The sequence below is a fragment of the Mustela lutreola genome, chromosome 4 (assembly GCF_030435805.1).
Source record: "Mustela lutreola isolate mMusLut2 chromosome 4, mMusLut2.pri, whole genome shotgun sequence".
Taxonomy (NCBI): domain Eukaryota; kingdom Metazoa; phylum Chordata; class Mammalia; order Carnivora; family Mustelidae; genus Mustela; species Mustela lutreola.
Genome location: NC_081293.1, coordinates 141,893,235 through 141,914,510, shown reverse-complemented (window position 1 = coordinate 141,914,510; position 21,276 = coordinate 141,893,235). Strand labels below are relative to the sequence as shown.

General features: G+C 36.9%; 1 protein-coding gene and 1 pseudogene across 4 annotated transcripts in view; both read left to right on the top strand.

Moving 5' to 3' along the window:
• Nucleotides 1–21,276, top strand: part of ETV1 (ETS variant transcription factor 1) — a 243,576-nt gene that overhangs the window by 127,091 nt on the left and 95,209 nt on the right. For all 4 annotated transcript variants that reach the window (XM_059171254.1, XM_059171257.1, XM_059171256.1 and 1 more), the window contains one exon: nt 14,054–14,160. The gene's annotated coding sequence lies outside the window, so the exon portion shown is untranslated. The remainder of the gene's footprint in view (nt 1–14,053; nt 14,161–21,276) is intronic.
• On the top strand, nt 3,723–7,499 carry LOC131829448 (transcription factor BTF3-like; annotated as a pseudogene).

The following is a 21,276-nucleotide window of genomic DNA, read 5'->3' as shown; positions in this document are numbered from 1 at the left end:
TGTATTTACATTATTTGTTCTTCTTCAAAATCAGAAAGAATGATACCATAATTATATCAATTTACCAAAAGAGACTTCATTTTTCTGCATATGTACATTTTTTTTTCAAAGACTTTATGTATGTATTTACTTGAGAGAGAGTGAATGAGAGAGCATGTGAGGGGAGAGGGTCGGAGGGAGAAACAGACTCCCCGCTGAGCAGGGAGCCTGTTGCAGACTCGGTCCCAGAACCCCAGGAGGATGACTGAGCCGAAGGCAGGTGCTTAACCAATTGAGCCACCAGGTGCCCCTGTGCATGTATACGTTTAACTGAACAGAAAATTATAGTTCAGACATGTAGGGAGACTGAGCTAGAATTTCTGAACTAATTTATTAGAAGGTGAAAAGTAGTAATTCAAGCATATTTTGTTTACTCAACCCATTGAATATTTTCCTTTTATTTCTTTTTTCATTTTTCTTTATTTTTAATTTTTACTTAATCTCTAGAAGTAGTAAATGACAAAAATAAATGTGGTTATATTAATCAAATTTGTAACAACACTATTAGAAAAACTGAAAACAATGTGTATAGCTTTCAAGACTCCAAGTGTGAAAAACAAACAACATACCAAAGTATACAGAAAGATATGGTAAGCAAAAAAAAAAAACCAAAAACAAACCCCACCCAGTATTTGTGGGAATGTCAATTTCAATTGGATTTCTAGAGACGATCTAGATCTCAGAAGAGATGACTTAAAAAAATAAAACACACCAGAGAAGCTGCAAAATCATATATATATTTTTAATTTTTTATTTGAATATAGTTGACATATGCATTACGTTAGTTTCCGGTGTGTACCATAGCGATTTAGCGTCTCTGCACGTTCTGCTATGCTCACCACAAGGGTAGCTCCCATCTGTAATCATACATGGTATTAAAATATAAATGACTGCATTCCTTGTGCTGTACTTTTTATTCCCCTGACTGGAAACCTCTATCTCCCATTCCCCTTCCCATTTTGCCCATCCTTCCACCTCCCTTCCCTCTGGCAACCATCATTTTGATCTCTGTGTTTATAGGTTCGATTCTACTCTTTGGTTTGTTTGTTTATTTGTTGTTTTGTTTTCTAGATTCTACATATGAGTGAAATCATATGGTTATTTGTCTTTCTCAGTCTGACTTATTCACTTAGCATCACACCCTCTACGCTCATACATGTCGTCACAAATGGCATGATCTCATCCTTTTTTTGTCTGTGTCCTATTCAACGTGTGCGCACGCACGCGCGCACGTGTGTGTGTGTGTGTGTGTGTGCACGCATGTGTGTATGACATCTTCATTATCTATTCATCTATCAATGAACACTTAGGTGGCTTCGCTATCTTGGCTATTATAAATAATGCCTCAAGAAACATAAGGGTGCATGTATATTTTCACACTAGTATTTTTCATTTTCTTGGGGGTAGATAGCCAGTAGTGGAATTACTGAATCATGTGGTATTTCTATTTTTAATTTTTTGAGGAACCTCTGTACTGTTTTCACAGTGACTGTACCAATTTACATTGCCACCAGCAGTACAAGAGGGTTCTTTTTTTTTTTCTCTGCATTCTTGCCAACACAAGTTATTTCTTTTTTCTTTTATTCTTTTAGCCATTCCGACAGGTATAAGGTGATATCTCATTGTGGTTTTGGTGTGCGTTTCCCTGATGATTATCTTTTCATGTGTCTATTGGTCATCTGTGTGTTCTATTGGAAAATATCTTTTCAGGGAGAGCCTGGGTGGCTCAGTTGATTAAGTATCTGCCTTTGGCTTAGGTCAAGTTCCCAGAGTACTACAACTGAGCTCCGCATAGGGCTCCCAGCTCAGGGAGTCTGCTTCTCCCTCTACCCCTCTCCTCTGCTTGTGATAGCTCTCTCTCTCTCTCTCTCTCTGTGTCAAATAAATAAAATCTTGAAGAAAAAAAAAAAAAGAAAATATCTTTTTGGGTCTTCTGCCCATTTTTTAATCAGATTGTTTAAATTTTTTGGTGTTGAGTAGTGTAGATTCTGTATATATTTTGGATATTAGCCTCTTATGATATATCATTTGTACAGTGATATATATTAATACATAAAATAGATAATACATAAAAATATATATTATAGGTAATAATAAATAACATATATATTTACAAATATCTTCTTTCATTTAGTAAGTTACCTTTTTTGTTTTGTTGATGCTTTCCTTCGCTGTGTGAATCTTTTTATTTTGATGTAGTCCCAACAGTTTATTTTTGCTTTTTTCCCCCTTTCCTTAGGATACATATCTGGAAAAATGTTGCTGTGGATGATGTCAGGAAAAATTACTACCTGTGCTCTCTTCTAGGACTTTTATGGTGTCATATCTCACATTTAGGTCTTTAAAACATTTTGAGTTCATTTTTGTGTGTGGTGTATGAAAGTGGTCCAGTCGTTCTTTTGCATGCTGCTGCCTAGTGTATTGGAGAGACTGTCTTTTACCTATTGTATATTCTTGCCTCTTCTGTCATAGATTAAATGATCATAGAAGCATGGTTTTATTTTTGGGCTGATCTATAGATCTTTGTGCCCATTTTGGTGCCAGTACCATGTGGCTTTAATTGCTACAGCTTTGTAGTTTATCTTGAAATCTGGAATTGCGATACATCTAGCTTTGTTCTTTTCTCAAACTTGCTTTGCCTACCCACAGTCTTTTGTGCATCCATACAAATTTTAGTATTTTTTGTTCTACTTCTGTGGCTGCTATTATTGTTGTGATAGGAATTGCATTGAGTCTGTAGATCGCTTTGGGTAGCATAAACATTTTAACAATATTAATTCTCCTAGCCCTTTTAGCATGGAATGTCTTTCCACTTCTTTGTGCCATCTTCACTTTCTTCCAGCAGTGTTTTTTAATTTTCAGAGTACAGGTCTTTCACCTCCTTGATTATGTTTATTCCTAGGTACTTTATTATTTTTAGTACAAGGGTAGATGCAAGAGTTTCCTTAATTTCTCTTACTGCTACTTTGCTCTTAGTGTATATAAACACTACTGGTTTCTGGGTATTAATTTTGTATCCAAATTCATTTATTACTTCTAATAGATTTTTGTTGAAGTCTTTATGCTTTCTATGCATAGTAGTACAAATAGTGACAGTTTAACTTCATCCTTACCGGTATGGATGCCTCTTACTTCTTTTTCTTGTCCAATTGCAGTGGCTAGGACTTCCAGTATTCTGTTAACTAAAAGTGGAGAGCGTGGACATTGTTGTCTTGTTCTTAATCTTAGAAGAAAAGCTCTTAGTTTTTCCTTGGGGTATAATGTTTGCTGCAGATTTTTCTATATGGTTTTTTTTATGTTGAGGTATGTTCTCCCTATTCCCATATCGTTGAAAGTTTTTATCATGAACAGATGTTGAAGTTTGCTAATGCTTTCCCTGCATCTATTGAAAGGGTCACATAATTTTTATTTTTTGTTTTGTTTATGTAGTGTATCACATGGTCATTTAAGTTTGAATATATTCTTTAAAAATGTTTTTTACTCCATATTTTATGTGTATGTTGCCATATTTTACATATATTTATTTGTAAATTTCTTTTTCCTTTTTTGGGGAGCAAATTCCTCTGCCTCCCTATTTTGCTTGACATTCTGTGTTTGTTCATCTAGATTAGGCAAAACAGCTACTTTGTGTAAACTTGAAGGAATGGATTGTTTCTCTTGCTATTCTCTTTTGTCATTGTCTCTGTCTTTTGTTGTTTGGAAGTGGTTCAGTCAGCCTTTGGTTCTTCTTAGGAGGAATTGCTCTCTAAATAGGTATAATATTGTGTGTTCTGTGGAGGTGGTAAGCACAGGATCTTTCTACATCACCATCTTGGACTAGAACCCTATTTATGATTTTCCTTAAGAAATACCCTTTAATTTCTTTTCAGTGTTCCAAAATTCATTGTTTATGCACCACGCCCACTGAAAAGAAATAAAATAAAACAAAATGGGTGGTGGGGGGGAGAAATACCCTTTAGTAGAGGCATCTGTTAAACATGTCCCTATTGGTCACCAAAGACCCACAGTGTCAAAGTGCCAGCTTTTTTTCGAATTTTAAGATTTGGGATGTTTTCTGGAAATCAGTTCAGTAACTGTAAATTATAATAGGCATGCATATTTTGTTCACTTTAGCCTTTATAAGTAGGAATTGCTTGCAACACTTTAATGAGACTAAAATAAAGTCATTGACTTAAACTCTGAATACTCAGATTTGTCCATAGGATTTGAGGGTAGGCAAGAAAGCAAAAAAGTTAGTAATTCTGTCTTATAGTTAGAAAAGCTAAAGCAGAGACATCATTAAATGAGTTTCACAGAGTTAGAGAGAGTAGGCAATGTCAAGTCTAGAACATAAAGAATCTTAAGCCATTATCTTTCAGTCTATGAAAATTAAGTCAGAATGATTAATCCTGGGCACCTGGGTGGCCCTGTCATTTAAGTATCTGCCTTTGGCTCAGGTCATGATTCCAGGGTTCTGGGATCGAGTCCCACATCGGGACTGAGCCAGGGGCTCAGAGGGGAGTCTGCTTTGCCCTCTACTCTCCCTACTTGCTTGTGATCTTTCTCTCTCTCTCTCTCTCAAATAAATGGATAAAATCTCTTACAAAAATAATTCTCTCAGTAAAACTTCCTGGTTACACTTTGTGCTTGTGGAAGTACAAGAATTTCTATCCTGTAAGTTTTCACCCATTCCCCCAAAGAAATGATAATACAAATAGCTAACTACAAGTATGAATAACCCCAAATAAATAATACCATGGTGGGATGCAGCCTGTCTTATGAAGTGTCTATGAAATTTTTACATCACCAGAGAAGTCATCCTTGGTTTCCTTAACCCACAAAAAATAAGTTAAGCAGTCAAATTGTAGGAAAATATCATACAAATAGACAAATATGTTCTAAATACTTTCCTTTGCCCCATATTTTAAAAAGTAATTTTATATTTACATACACACAGAAATGGAATAAACTTCGATTTAAAATTTTCAACTCTTCTTTTTAGAAAATGCCAGTCTATAGGACTTCAATTGGAAAGGAAATCTTTTGTAATAGTACATAAATCACCTCCTGACAATATTAATAGGCATTTCCTAATTCCATATATTGTATTCATTTTATCAAACAGGAAATGCAAATTCCCATTCTTTGTTATTCTCCCATTAAAGATATGCCACTTCATTGAATTAGAGACTTTTATTGAACACAAGCCAACCATTAAAATGAGATTATGAATAAGAAACACACATATTCATCCTACCACTTTCATTTGTAAAAGTTCATGAGAACTCTAGCTGCCATCTTGCTCCCCCGCCTGTGTGCACCTAATCTCAGCTGGTCCACCTGAGACTCCCTAAGCACCAACCCTATTCCCCCACGCAGTCCCATTTCTGCTCCAACAAGATGAAAGAAACTATCATAAACCAAGTGAAATTTACCAAACTGCAAGCACAAGTGTGCCCTGGTGGGAAAGGGACTGCTTGAAGAAAGTTGATGGCTCATAGAATGGCTATAGCAGATGATTTAAAAAAAAAAAAAAAAAAAAAAAAAAAAAAAAAAAAAAAAAAAAAAAACAACCCTTCAGTTCTCCCTAAAGAAGTCAGGGATAAATAATATCTCTGGTATTGAAGAAGTGAATATGTTCACAAACCAAGGAACAGTGATCCATTCTGACAACCCCACAGTTCAGATATCACTGGCAGAGAACACTTTCTCCATCATAGACCACGCTGAGACAAAGCCGCTGACAGACATGCTTCCCAGTATCTTAAACCAAGTTGGTGCAGACAGTCTGACTAGCTGAAGAAGACTGGCTGAAGCTCTGCCTACACAGTCTGTGGGAAGAAAAGCCCCATTTGGTACCAGAGAGGATAATGATGATGATGAAGTTCCACATTTTGTGGAGAATTTTGATGAAGCTTCCAAGAATGAGGCAAACTGAATTGAGTCAACTTTTGAAGAAGGGAAAACTTGAAGAAGTTACTGGGAAGCTGCTATCTTATATTATGACTGCCTTATAAATTTTGTTCATGGCTCTGATAAATCTAGATCTCTAATATTTTTAAACCCAGGCCCCTTGGACACTGCAGCTCTTTTCAGTTTTTGCTTACACACAATTCATTCTTTGCAGCTAATTAAACTGAGGAAGCCTGGGAATAAAGTTTGAAACAAGGTTAATAAAGTTCTTTGCCTGGGGAAAAAAAAGTGTGGGAGACTAGGAGAGAATAATGAAACATCTAAGTAGTTCTGTCCTAACACAAGAGGGGATGCATCACTTTTCAGAGCCCCACACTTATATGGGCCTTCATTTGTATTTTTCTCCCCAAATATTATTTTATCTTGTAAATATTAAGGACTGGCTTACATATAAATGTTTCAGTTCTTCTTGATAATGGTCATTTATCGGAGATTCTTCTTTAGAACCAATAATACGTATAGCATATTAGTTGGAACTTACACTTAGCATTTCTTTTCCAAATCCCAATTTTTTTCTTCCTACTTCCCTGACTGTCCCCCCTTTTTTTAGTAATAGCTAAATTGATAATACAAATTAAGAAAGGATTTGTGTTTGTGGAGATTAGTGAAAGAATGGTGAGAAAGATTTTTTTTAATTTTTTTTATTTATTCATTTGAAAGAGTGAGCGAGCAAGAGCATGAGCCAGAGGGAGAGTTAGAGGGAAAGGGAGAAGCAGACACCCCGCTGAGCAAGGAGCCCAAGGCGAAGCTCCATCCCAGGACCCTGGGATCATGACCTGGGCTGAGGGCAGATGCTTAACCCACTGAGCCACCCAAGCGCCCCAAGAAAGATAATTTTTTAATGATAGAGTTTTTATTTATATTGTAGGACTTCCTTAGTGTTCAAGTTTCGTATTTCTTCATACACTCTAGTCTCCCTATTGACTGCTGTCGCTCCGTATAATTGGAATTGTGAGCCGGATTCCCAAAAAAGGTTGCAATAAAAAGGGAGAAGTGGAAAAGTTATAAAGAAATAAAAATAAGTGTTGGTTTTATTATTATGTACCCACTATTATTAAGTATATCATTAAGCGGTCATTTAAGCCAACAATAACCTTGTAAGCTGCGTGCTATTTTTTTTTTTAAAGATTTTCTTTATTTATTTGATAGAGAGAGATCACAAGTAGGCAGAGAGGCAGGCAGAGAGAGAGGGCGAAGCAGGTTGCCTTCTGAGCAGAGAGCCCGATGCGGGGCTCGATTCCAGGACCCTGAGATCATAACCCACTGAGTCACCCAGGCGCCCCATGAATGCTATTTTTAATCTACATTTCAAAAGTGTCAAAACAGTGCTTAGATTAAACAACCTGCCTAGGATCACACACAGCTATTAAGTGACAGAAGCAAGCTCTGGAATCAGGCAGCCTAGCCCCAGGAATGTATCCTTTCTTAATGTCTTCTTCCCCTCCCATTTTCTCTCAGCTGAATCCAGCGTTATCTTTTTTTATTATTATTTGTCTTACTAGGCAAGAAGCAGCTTGTTTCCATTCAGAAAAATTTCAGCTGTGATATCAAATTTTTTAAAATAATCAAATGTATATAATCTGAGAGAAAGTGAATGTGACAAGCATTGATCTGTTTGACAAAAGATAATTTCTTTTATCCTTTTATCACCACTGTGATGTAGATATTTTATTTTCCCCATTTCACAAAATAAATGAAGGCCCGGGAAAGTAAAGTAACTTACCACACGTCACCCATCTGTTAAGCAGAGAAGGCATGATTTGTACCCATGCAGTCTGGCTCCAGAATCTTTGTTCCTTACAGGGACTGACTTCTCCATTAAGCATACAAACAGTGCCAAGGGCTCACCATATTTTAGGGGGTCACAAAAATGTTTCAATTTGAATTTCTTCAAAAATCAGAAGTAAAAAGTTAACATAGTAACATTGATTATATAATAAATATGAATGTAATAATATTGAATACATGATGATTTCTTATGCCAACAGACTTAAAAATAACAATAAAATTATATATGTATGTGTATATACATATATATATATAAATAAAAATTTTTTCTTCAGTGTAGGAAGTAGCCCATGAAAGCAAAAGCATTTAGGGCCCACAGATGTCAAACTACAGCCATGTTCTTAACTGCTGTGCTATGCTGCCTCTCATTAATAAATAAAGTTCACAGATACACATTCTTCAGTTTAGTTGTGGAAATAATTTTCTTCTGTAGTTACCTACTTATTATTTAGCACTCTTCCTTTTTCCCAGTGAATGGCATTCCATCATTTCTTCCCAACCAAAAGGGATTAAGTTTACTGCTAAACCGCATACCTAGAATCATAAGAGAAAGTGCTTGTAGACAATAAAATGTAGCTGAGGTCAATTTCACAAAACATAAGACTGAAATCAAATAAGTTGTTTCACTGAGCCTCATTAATTCAATGGAGAGCCATATTTGGGGGTGGGGGTTGGGGATTGATGACATAGATCTGAAAATACTCTGAAAGTTAAAAGGTAGTTTAAATGTTGTATCCTTACCTGTACTGATATCAAGCCTTGTTACAGTCTACATTTACTTTATTTTTTTGCGAATATTCATGTTTTATTGGAGAAATAGTGCTATGTAACATTCCAGAATTCCATAGCCTTTAAGTGTTATATAATATGCAGTGCATTGAGGTATGTATTTCTTTTCTGTGCTCTGAAAAATAATGAGGGTTTAAAATAAGAGATTGAGGGGCCCATACTTTGGTTTGGGGATTGACATTAGGATAGTGGTTTTCCACTTCTGGCTACACAGTAAACTCTTTTCACAAGTTATTATGGTCTGCATATTTATGTCCTTCCCAAATTCATATGTTGAAATCCTATCCACCAATATGATGGTATTAGGAAGTCAGGCCTTTGGGAAATAAATAGAATTAGATGAAGTCATGAGGGTAAAGCCCTCATGAATAGGATTAACATCCTTGTAAAAGTTGCAAGAATGCTGCCTGTGTCCACCCTCTGCTGTGTGAGAATACAAGAGAAGTAGGCAATTTGTGATCCAGAAGAGGGACATGACCATATTGGTGCCCTAATCCTGGACTTGTAGTCTTAATGTTTATAAATCAGCCAGGGAATGTTTGTTTTAGCAGCTTGAAGAGACTAAGGCACCCCCACACACATATACATACATATATAATGCATAGACAGTATGAGATCGTAGTAAATAATTCTTAGAACTTTTTCACTTATATGCTCTTTGTATTTTAAAAATGTTTCATTACAATGTATTCTTCCTTTATAAAAGAATTTTAGAGTTAAAGGTATTTCCCCTTTCTCCACTGATATCTACCCACCCACACCCATGCCTTTTCTGATATTCTTTGGGTTCTTATCTGGCAAAATACTGTTAACTTTATGTTAGCACTTACATAGTTTTGTTTTGTTTTTGTTTTTGTTTTAATTTTACCAATCCCCAATCGGACCAAACTGATGAACTACTCAAGAACCCCCAACTCTTTATAAAAGATGCTCTGGTATTCCACATGACAAACAATTTCTTTTTTTTCCTGAATGAGCTCATTAAGGCTCAAGGTGCCAGAGAGACTGATAGCTTTAGGGCACTACAGAAAAAAAAACAAAACAAAACTCAAAAAACCCAAAAATGGAACAAAAATGGAAATGCAAGTATCATTTCATCAATACTAATCAATAGCAATTTTCTCCTATTCCTATTGTAACCATTTCTTAGGAAAGAATGTCTTTTATGTCCACATGGTGATATTAAATCAATAGAATTAGTAGCCCTTGGGGTCGACTCCTACTGCTGCTTTGTTGCTTTGTTTTTGCTCAGAAAATTAACACGAGTATTTCACCCACTTGAATCCATAGAGCTTTAGTCCTATACAATGTTCTCCCAGGGAAAAATAGTAGGTGTTCAAACACTTTTGATAAGTTTACTCGGTCTCAACCCCAACCCCTCACCATCCCCAACTCTAGGTGGCCCTAAACCACCTCCACTGAAATTTAGTTCACTGGGAACCTTCTCATATTAAAGGCTCTGGTAAGTGCTAACGGGATATTTGTTTTATTTTAGTTTAAATTAACTTAATTGCATTCAACTCAGCATTTCTTAAACTTACCCCAGCACAGCACCCCCCTGCCCCACAACACCTATTAGTGTTCCAAGATAACATCCTTCCCTCAGGACAAACTTTGAGAACTGTGTTCACTTTATTGTGTAATCACAGTCATCAAGACTACACTTAGAAAGTACTTGAAACCAGACTTGCACAATTCTTCAGCATCCATTCATTCATTTGTCTTGAGGTGAATGGGAGTTGAATGACCTGAGGTTTATGTCTCTGTTTCTCGGCTTACTGGTTCTATGACTTGTGGGTGAATCCTTTCCCTTTTTTGAGTATCGGTTTCCTTGACTTTATTTTCATTTATTTATTTATTTGAATTGTTTCACAGAGATGCCCATTTTATTGAAGAAACTTTATCAGACTTTATAAAGTTGCCCCACATTTCTGAATGTGAATCTTTATGTGAATCAAGCTTTGTAATTGTTATTGGAAATAATGCTTCAGATTTAATGTTTACTTTGCCACATATACCTAAGCAGTTTTGAGACTTGACTTGTTAGGCAGATTCATTTTATTCAGGGGGGCTTGATTAACCTGCATCATTAGCATACGTGTGAAATTAGAAGTACTTAGGGACCGCACTGTCTTCAGCTTTTTCTCACCGAGGCTAACCTCCAGGAGGTGTAGGTTAGCAGGAGGCTTGCTCTCATAGTGTATCCCTTTCTGTGGATTTTCCTAACCCAGTAAACAGATTTTTTTCAGCAGAGGGAAATGGAAGGTATAAAAGTAGGTGGGTAGCTTGTTCAGTGATTGAACCTAAAAATCAAGTGTGTATTTGGAAAAGCATACTTTGTAAGAACAACAGATTGTCAAAGGTTGCATGATGGGACAGTTCCAGGAAATCATAAAGGCCCTCAAGCGATCTCAAAATAATCAAGTTCAGGGTTTCCTTGACTTTAAAAAGGGCCACTAATACTGCTAGTGCTAATGCTGTTCTCAAGACCTCATGAGAAAATCAAGCAATATATAAAGTGCTCAGTGCCCAGAGCAGAGCTCAGTGTTTCTTCCCACTCATCCCTCAACCTCCTATGTTTCACAAATGAGAACAGTTAAAAATGAACAACAACAACAACAAATTCTAATTAAAAACAAAACAAAACATTTTTCCCATTCAAGTTTTTATAATTCTGAGGAAATTGTCTACTTTACTCATCCTGGGTTAGTGGGCTACCTGTGATTTCCATGACTACTGAAAAAATAATTTTACATGAGACTAATTGCAAAGCAGATCAATTTTTAGAATAAACGTCCTCGAAAATGTCTCTTTAATTTCCATTTAATTGGAACAGATTCATTTGCCGTCCTTATTCATGCAAAACTCCCATTGACATCACTTAGTTCCAAACTAAATTAAGTAATGTAAATGATAAAAGCAGAATCACTGCACAGAAGCAAGAATATTGGGCTCCTTCTGTGGCTCCACACAATTGCAGAATCTAGCAGAAGGGGACTCGGTGGCAGAACAAAGCCTGTGAGGCAAGACCCTAAGCGAAAGCATAAACAAGAAAAAGTGGAATTTGAGGTCCCTGTCATGGACATTCGGAGACAGGATTTATAGAAGAGAGTGAAAGATTCCATTTCGCCTTGAACATGTTTCTAATTAACTGTATTCATTCAAGGGGTACATGGTGCATGCTTAGTTTGAGCCAAGTCCAGTTTTAGGCAGGCTTGTAAACAATCCTTAAGACCACTGGGATCCACCCTACTTTCTAGAGCTTACAACTTGTGGTAGGCAGAGGAGGAGAGAGGAGGGGTCAGGAAGGAAACAAAAACTAGGACACATATGTACACGAGTTGGAAAATCTTATACAAGCTGAATCCTATGATGAAAATAAGACAGATTAATTTGCTAGAGAGAGTGAGTAGGAGAACCATGGGAGCATGTCATGAAAGGCCCTTCCAAAGGGGTGTTTTGTTGCTCTTGTATCTCTACTTTTAGTTTATGCTTCCCATTTGGTTGGGGGTGCTGTATGATCTGTGCACTTCTCATGTAAGACACTGCCTGGTACACTGTGGTAATGAATACTGAATAGAGAATTTAATAGTAGGAAATACATTCGAACTTCAGCATAAGGGATTTAGTTATTATTAGACATATCCCAACCCCGGAGTATTAAATCCCTAAATGGTATTGTTCCTCTAAGTTCTCGATTTCCTTTGTGTCTTAGTCTGCTCAGGCTGCTGTTATAAAATACTATAGGATAGGTGTCTGACACTTATTTTCTCACAGTTCTTAATATTGGAAATACGATATCATGGTGCCAGCATGGTCGTGTTCTGGGGCTTTCTCTTCATAGCCTGGCTTTTTCCTATGTGCCAACATGGCTTGCTTGTGAAGGGGGAAGGGGGGCATGGGGAGGGGAGAGGGTGGAAAGGAGGGACATTTGGGGAGGGAAGGCAGGAAGGAGGGAAGAAGAGAGGGACTGAGGGAGGGAAGGGAGAGAAATGGGGTGTGTGTGTGAGAGAAATCCCTTTCTATTCTTTTAAAGCCCCTAATCTGTCTTGAGGCCCCACTCTCACGATCTAATTTAACCCAAATTACTTCCCAGAGGCCTCCTCTCCCAATGCTATCACATTCCAGGTAGGGCTTCAACATAGGCGTTTTGAGGGGGATGCAAATATTTAGCCTGGAACATTGGTTTAACAGCTTTAAAAATAGGATGTTTTTACTAAACCTTTCAAGACATCACTCAACTATGTGTAGGAATACAGCCATAAATAAGATAAAGCCCTTGTTGCCGTAGAGCCTTACGTCTAATTTTGGAAGCCATTTTGAATACATTCGAATGGCAAATAAATCTGTTGACTCTGATAGATTGGATATTTTTAAGAGAAAAATGTCCTTATGAGGCACCTGGGTGACTCAGTAGGTTAAGCATCTGCCGTAGGCTCCGGTCATCATTTTAGGGCTCTGGGATTGCGCGGGGAGCCTGCTTCTCCCTTGCCCCTCCCCCCCACCCTCCTCCCTGCCCATTCTCTCTCTCTCTCAAATAAATAAATAAATAAAATCTTAAAAAAAAAAAAAAAGTCTCATAGAGACCTTTAAATGGTCCCCAAATGATGACAGCCTCCTGATATTCACTGCTTTGTGCCATCCCTCTCTCACATTGGATTGGTCTTTGTGACCAATAGCATAGAGCAGAAGTGATCGTTTGTGACTTGCAAGGCTAGGACATAAAAGACTGGGGCCTCCATCTCGAGCTTTCTGTCTTTTGGGTTATTTGCACTTGGGAAGCCATGTCATCAGCAGCCCTACGGAGAAACCCTTGTGGTGAAAAACTAAGCTCTATAGCCTGTAGTCACAAGGATCTGGGACTGCCAACCACCACATGAGCAAGCTTAGAAGCAGATTTCCCTCCAGATGACTGCAGCTCTAGCCCACAGCTTGACTACAGTCTCAAAAGAGACCCTGAGCCAGAAACACCCAACTGAGCTGTTTCTAGATTCTTGATTGAGAGATACTGTGAGATAATAATCGTCAGTCGATTTTCGCTATTAAATTTGGAGGGTGTTTGTTACACAGTATAGATAAGTAATGAGTCTTTCAGGGCAGTTAGTTTGAGAAACAATGGTGTGGAGTGTTCTTGATGATTTTATTAGATAATGAAGGCTTAAGTAAGTTAACAAATTCTTATTAAGTATGGCTGGATGTGTTGGAGAATAAGACTTGTTATGGTGCTGATATCAAACTAGGTGAGCTACCTACCAATGCTTCTTCCTGCTGTAAGATTACATCATCCAGAATCAAGCACTGGTATCTTCAATTGTGTCACAAATGATTCAAATAACAACAATATATAAATAACTATAATGAATGTCATGGCTTTTTCCTCTATTTTAACTGATAACATTTATTATTTTAAGAATTCTGAGTGGATTTTGGGGGTGTGTGTGAGAATGTGTGTATGTTCCAACTCTAAATGCTAAATTGTTTTTAGGTCTCCTCCATACACACACCTGAGGCCATGGGGTTTTGCTTCCTGAATGCCTTTCTAATAATGGCTTCCTTCATTGACTCAAATGACACCCATCTTTCCTAACAAAGGTAAGGCTTTCCTTCATGATTAACTTTTTTTCTGGGTGGACTGTGTTGCCCTGAAATATATTTGATAAACTAATAAGCATTGATAATATTTGACAGAATGGAAACAGGGTGTAACTTCAATTTAGAATATAAAAGTGAACCAGGAATAAAAACCTGAGTTTTATTTAGAGTGTGTCATACAGATACAAAGAAGATTTGTAGCTTTCTTTGATGTGCTTACATGAAATGCCTGTAGTCAAACGGCTATTTTTAAACTTGAGAAGGAATTCAGGACAAAAGGAACATTTTAAATATAAAAGGGAATTCAGGAACATCACAAAGAAGTGAAATCACTATTACGAAGTTCAAAGACACATTGTTCTTCAAATACCAAGAATCTGACTTAAGTATCATTGGTGACCCTCATTCAAGGAAGACTTTCTAGGTTTTAAGGAAGTTACAGACATGAGGCTATTCTTTTGCCTCCTTTTTAGAAACTGTTCTGTTTTGGGCATCTATTCTATTTTACTTTCTTGAGATTACTTTCTCTGTTGTGTTTTCTTGTCAATTCTCTCTCTCCTTCAACTACCATGCTAGACTTTTTGAACCCTATAATGAGATCATAGAGGCAAGAAGACTGGCCTCTTGTGTCAGGCGTCAAGCGAGCCAACCACCAGAGACCAGGGGAGGTTCTGCTGTGTCAGTCCCTCACCTGAGGAGGATAATTATTAGAGACCAAGAATTGGTCCTCACATAGATGGGAAGGTAGAAAATTGTTTTAAACGTGGGTAGGAAGTCAGGCTGAGTGTTCCCAGGTGTCAAGGACATTTCTAAAAGTCATCCAGAAGGTCACAGTAATATAAATAATGGCATCAATGAGGATTAACTGAGAGTTGAGATGTGTTGTCTGACATCAGAGTAAAGTTCCAACAGATAAGAAACGTGACTTTTATGGAGTACCAACTCTGCAGTTTAAATACATCAGCTCGTTTCTCCCCCACAGCAATTTTGGAAAATAGATTTTATATCCATTATATAGATGTGGAAACTGAGACCTAGAAAGATAAGGTGATTTGCCTTGTGTTGGAGCCAATAATTCAAATCCATGACCCTCTGAGACCAACCCTCTTTCTATTATACTGGTTTTTTTCTCCTGTACTGTGGTTGATTAAAAGTAAGAAAGTCAGGGGGTTGCTTTCAAAAGGGTTCTAGGGCATCGAGTACAAACCCTTCATTTAATAAATTTTTAAAAAGGTCATATTTGTACAAGCTATGATTCTGAATTCTATATTTCAGATACTTTGCTTTTGGCCCCATAAATATCACTGCTTTAGAAATCACAAAGAATGTTGTTATTGTTGTTTCTAAATGAGCTAAACCTACAAATGTGAGAAATATATTCAGTTGAGTGTAGCTTTTAATTTTCTTTTCTTTTTTTTTTTTTTAATGACATATAATGTATTATTTGTTTCAGGGGTTCCAGTCTGTGATTAATCAGTCTTACACAATTCACAGCACTCACCATAACACATACCCTCCCCAATGTCCATCACCCAGTCACCCCATCTGTCCCACCCTCTCCCCTCCAGCAACCCTCAGTTTGTTTTCTGAGATTAAGAGTTTCTTATGGTTTGTCTCCCTCTCTGGTTTCATCTTGTTTCATTTTTAGAGCAAATTTTAATCTAAAAGCCATTTCTACTCAGGTAGTCAGCCCTTGCCAATTGCCCAACAGATTTTTGTTTTCAGAAAGTCATTGCTCATAACATTGCTTAAATATTTGAAATTTGTTTATATTTGTAGAGCAAGGCAGTTCAGGAGCATGCTATCCATTTACTGGATATCCATTCATCCTCCAGCAAGCATTTGACACCTTCTCTGTGTCAATGACTAAGGACACAATTGTAATCAAGATCCTAAGGAGTTTATCAAACAAAAGGCAGTAAGAAATATTTATACATAATTTGGAGCTATGGAAAAATGTCACCTTTGAGAGCCACGAAGGAGGAATTCTCCTAATTCTCCTTTGGGGATCATAATTGGGTAAAACAAACTCTTTCCAGGAAGACTTTCTAGAGGAGGTTACCTTGGGAAGCCAGCCTGGAAATACTATTCCTCCCAATGTCTAATACACATAAAAGGTTAGCTTGTTAGGTATTTTGAGTGTTCTCAAGTTGTGTCCCAGAGGAATAAAAGTCAATTTCTAAAATGGACCTTTAGAACCCTTTTTGTCTTTGTTAACTAATCCATCTTTTACATTTGGGGAAAGTATAGCAACCGTATCTCCATTTCTTGTTGTGGTCCAGAAAACAACTGTAAGAGTAGAGATTGGTGAACTTTGTTGCTGTTTTATTCTTTTTAATTTAATTTACTTATTTTATTTTATTTATTTTTGCTGTTTGTTTGAAAGTTACCAATGCCATGCTTTTGGTTTTTAAAAATGTAAGGTGTCATCTTTCTAAAGGAAAGGTTAGGATTTGTATTTTGTTCTTTGCCTATAAGCATAATTATTCCAAATTATGTATCATTTAAAAGTTATGATCCCTGACTACCTACATATATTGACCTTCTACAAATGGAAACTTCTTCGGTTCTTACAAAACTAATTCTAATCTAAACTACTAATTCATTCATTCTTTCAGTGGTGTAAAAAACTTGACTGTAATACATGCATATTGTAACCAACCCCTATAAGTACTAGGAGAAAAATTCAGTTACCTTTTACTTCACATTAATCAGATCTACTAGAGGTACATGTGACTAAAAATAAAAATGGTTGTATCCTTTTTGATGATCAAAAAAAAAAATCAACATGTTTAGATAAATATAGTATCTATAGAAAGAAAAAAGAAGCATAGATATATATTGTACATACTCAGTGGGGGTGATATTGCCCCCAAGTGTTGAAAATGCATTCTTGGAGGAATAGCTGTTAAGTATTATAATAGTTTGTGACTCTCCAAAGAAATACAGGACATGAACAGATACACAGTATATTTCTGATATTAAAATTTAATGAGAGGGCAGTTAGGGATAAAAAATGCCCGAAAAGTTTCCTTAAGGGGCAGTAATGAAACAATGTTGAGAAACTATGGTGTCTGTGTGTGTGTGTGTGTATGTGTGTGTGTGTGTATTTTGTATGTGTATATATGTATACCTTTATGTGCTTTATTTTCAGTTTTGAACAAAAAGATTATATATTACTCTCTTTATTCTGTCTCATGCTTTTTTCACTTGACATGCTAAGCCACTTGGGAATCAGGGTTGACACATGCAAATGCTCACAGGGCTCAGCTGGGTAACATTAACAAGAAAAAAATGAATTGGGGAAGAATGTGGACCATAGTAAAATTGAGAGCCCATGCTCCTTTACCCCTTAAGGAGTAACAATGTTCAGTTCCAGCTACTGTAGCCATGAAGGAATTTGGGCTCAGTGTTATTACATGCTCTCATTTGTCATGCAGTACTGGAAATCTGAATTTTAGAAGTTGACAGTGATTTCCCCATGAGGGTCAACATTTTGTGGGTCAAGCCAAACATGTCCTTGCTAATAAACATGCATGCCTCCCTTTGGATTTTAGTAGAAGTCCAATCCAGGTTTCTCAAGAAAGATTCAGAAACCAATTATAACAAAATGCCCTGCCACCAGATTTGTATGTGATGTGTTTGCTGAGCCCCAGCTCAGGCGTACTGAATTAGAAACTCTATGGATCCACCCAGGAATCCAAATTTTTAACATGGAGTTTCTTATGCAATCTTAAGTTTGTGAACCAAGGACATTGCATACTTTTTAACAGCGACACAACCAAAATTGAACTTCAAAACATGAAACTATAATACTTTTTAAAAATCATCCCCTTATCTATACTACATCTTCTTTAGACATGCATCAATCAATTGATGGACACTCGGCTGCTTTCATAGTTGGACTATTTTACATAATGCTGCTGTAAACATAAGGGTGCATGTATCCTTTTGAATTAGTTTTCTTGTATTCTTTGGGTAAATACCCATAGTGCCACTGCTGAATCATAAGGTAGTTTATTTTTTTTTAAACTTTTTGAGCAACCCCCATGCTGTTTTCCACAGTGGCCACACCAGTTTGCATTCCCACCAGTCAAGTACCAGGGCTGCTTTTTCTCCAAATCTTCCCCAGTACTTGTTTCTTGTGTTGTCGAGTTTAGCTATTCTGACAGGTGTGAGGTTTTGATTTGCATCTCCCTGATGATCAGTGATGAGCATCTTTTCATGTGTCAGTTGGCCATCTGAAAGTCTTTTTAGGAGAAATGTCTGTTCATGTTTCTGGACATTTTTAATTGGATTATTTGCTTACTGGGTGTTGAGTCTTTAAGTTCTTTATATATTTTGGATAGTAACCCTTCACTGTATATGTCATTAGCAAATATCTTCTCCCATTCCACAGGTTGTGTTTTAGTTTTGTTCATTGTTTCATTCATTGTGGAGAAGCTTTTTAAACAGTGGACTATTAGCCATAAAAAAGGATGAAATTTTGCTATTTGTAATGACGCAGATAGAGCTAAAGAGTATAACGCTAAGTAATATAAGTCAGAGAAAGGCAAATACCATATGATTTCACTCATGTGGAATTTAAGAAACAAACAAGTATAGAAAAATAAATGAGAGAGAGACAAGTCAAGAAACACTCTTAATTATAGAGAATAAGCCGATTGTTACCAGAGGGGAGGGCTGAGGGAGACTGGATTGAGCCAGTGATGGAATTAGAGTGCACTTGTGAAGAGCAGCGGGTATAGAAGTGTTGTTACCGTCCTGCACACCTGAAACTAAACTCTCAGGAGGGAAAATAAAAACTTCAAAACAGAAACCATTCCCTTATTGATGGGAATTGAAATTGCTTCTAAATTTTTCCCTCTCTAAATAATACTTCAGCAAACATTCTTATGCACATTGCTTTTAGTTTTATAGGGTAGATTCCAAATCAGATTATGGGGTCCAATTTTAGGATCTAGTAGATACTCTAAAATTACTTTAAAAATGTTGCATAAAGTCACATTCTGACCAGCAATATATGTGAGTGCCCCCTTATCCCAATACTGACATCCCTGGGTAGTAAAAAATTTTTTAACATTCTTTCTTATTTATTTTTTTAAAGATTTTATTTATTTATTTGACAGAGAGGGAGAGAGAGAGGACAAGTGGGGGAGTGGCAGGCAGAGGGAGAAGCAGACTCCTCTCCAAGCAAGGAGCCTGATGTGGGGCCAATATTCTTTATTTTTTAAATGCATAATATTCTGACTTCTTGTATAATTAAGATTTTTTAAATCATGTGTTTGCCTTTCCTCTTCTTGGGAAGTTTGCAGATAGCCCCAGGCTGATAATGGCAGGTTTGATAGTTAGACCCAAGACCTTCAGTTTCTTTGATACCTTCCCTTCTTCCTAGGCTCCACCCTCCCATCAAATCCCTGCTTGTTCTTATCTTTCACCATTTTGGCAGGTCTCTAAGTTTTCTTTTGGAACTATAGTCATCTGTTTATTTCCTTTGCACATTTGGCTACTTAGTAGTTGATTTTTTTTTTTCTTACCTGTTTGATGTAGCTTTGTGCAAACTAGGCCATAAACAATTTGCTTTATATATTTTTAAGAAACAAATGATAAAAGTTACTATTTTACTTAATAATCAACCCAATTTGAACAAATTTTATTTAATTTTAATCATATTAATAATTTAAAACAAGAAATATATTTTTTCTTTTTTTGCTGCTTTTAGAAACTCATTTAACATCATGCATTTTCAGTATAATGCTATAATAAGTTAACTGCAGAAAAACCACTAAAGAATGTTATTTTATTTTATTAAATAACAGCAAAGGAACTGTAAAGATTTAAGTAGCTTATATGAAAGTTAAAATCTTTCCAAACTTGGATATGAATTTTTTTTTTCTAAGGTGGGGGCTTTCTCTCCAGAGCTTCTATTTCAAAACCCAAATGGGATTTCAAAATACGAGTAAATAAATGTCAAAGCCTCTTGGCCTCTTCTCTGCCATTCTTTGCCTGAAATCCTGCCAAAATGAAATTTTCCATTCAAGGACTGGCATTTACTAAGCTGATTTTTCTTAAAGACTCACTTTCAAAAGTAGTGGAAATTCTGAGCAACTTTTGACGTTCCTCTCTGTGGATAGAACAGCTTCCTCTCTATAGACATTTTCCACAATGGCAACTTTTTCTGAAAAACGAATTTTTCAGTCCTTGAAATATGTTAGGCATCTAGATCTATTGTTTTTTTTTTTTTTTTTTCCCAGTGCCAAACCCAGAAGATAAACAGCAGCCAAACTAAAAGCTAGTGTTTCACTAGGTATCATAGCACAAAAAGGAAAGAGAAAGGGCAGAAGAAAAGTGGGAGAAAGGAGCATGGTCCAATAGTTCACTTGCTAGAGGGGCACATTTAGCTCAGAAAAATTGTGCTGTCTCAACAAAACTGAGCTGTAGCGAGACTGACTGTCTGCTTATTCACATAACATCATTTTCAATTACTGTTCAGATCAAATACTTAAGAGCTGAGTGCGTTTAAAGAATCCAAAGGCGTAACTATGGAGCTCCCCCCACTCCCGCCCCTCCGCCGCCCTCACTACAGAGTAAAATCGGAGGATTAGGGCGCAGCTTCTTTTTGCCAGTCTAGCGCTGGTGGGGAGAAGGGGGAGTGCTTAGCAGAGCCTGCGAAAGAGTGAGGACTTGGGAAGTGGAAACTAAAACTGTCAGCCAGAAAAATCCTGCAGTATTCCTAAATGAAAGTTCAAAAAGTTAACAAGGAAACTGTGGGATGAATGAAAGGTAAAATCGAAAACTACAGGAAGCTGGTTGAGAAAACTGAAATCTGCAATCGAACTTTGCACTTCTAAAAGCAATGGCTTGACGCCCAAGTTAGTAGTCTGTCCTTAGGCTTTCTCCCCGCTCCTTTTCCCAGCTTTTCGCGTAGTAAATGCACCCTGAGATTGTCGCCCCGTGAGCCTTTAATTTCTGAGTTCCTTTCCTCTTGTTCTCAGACCTAAGCCTCCTTTTCCTCCAATAGTATTTGTTCAGAGACGAATTATAGCGGAGATGGAGGGGTAGAAAAAAGTTTTTTGGTTTGGGAAACTTGGGCCTTTGTTGTGTCATTTCCCCTGC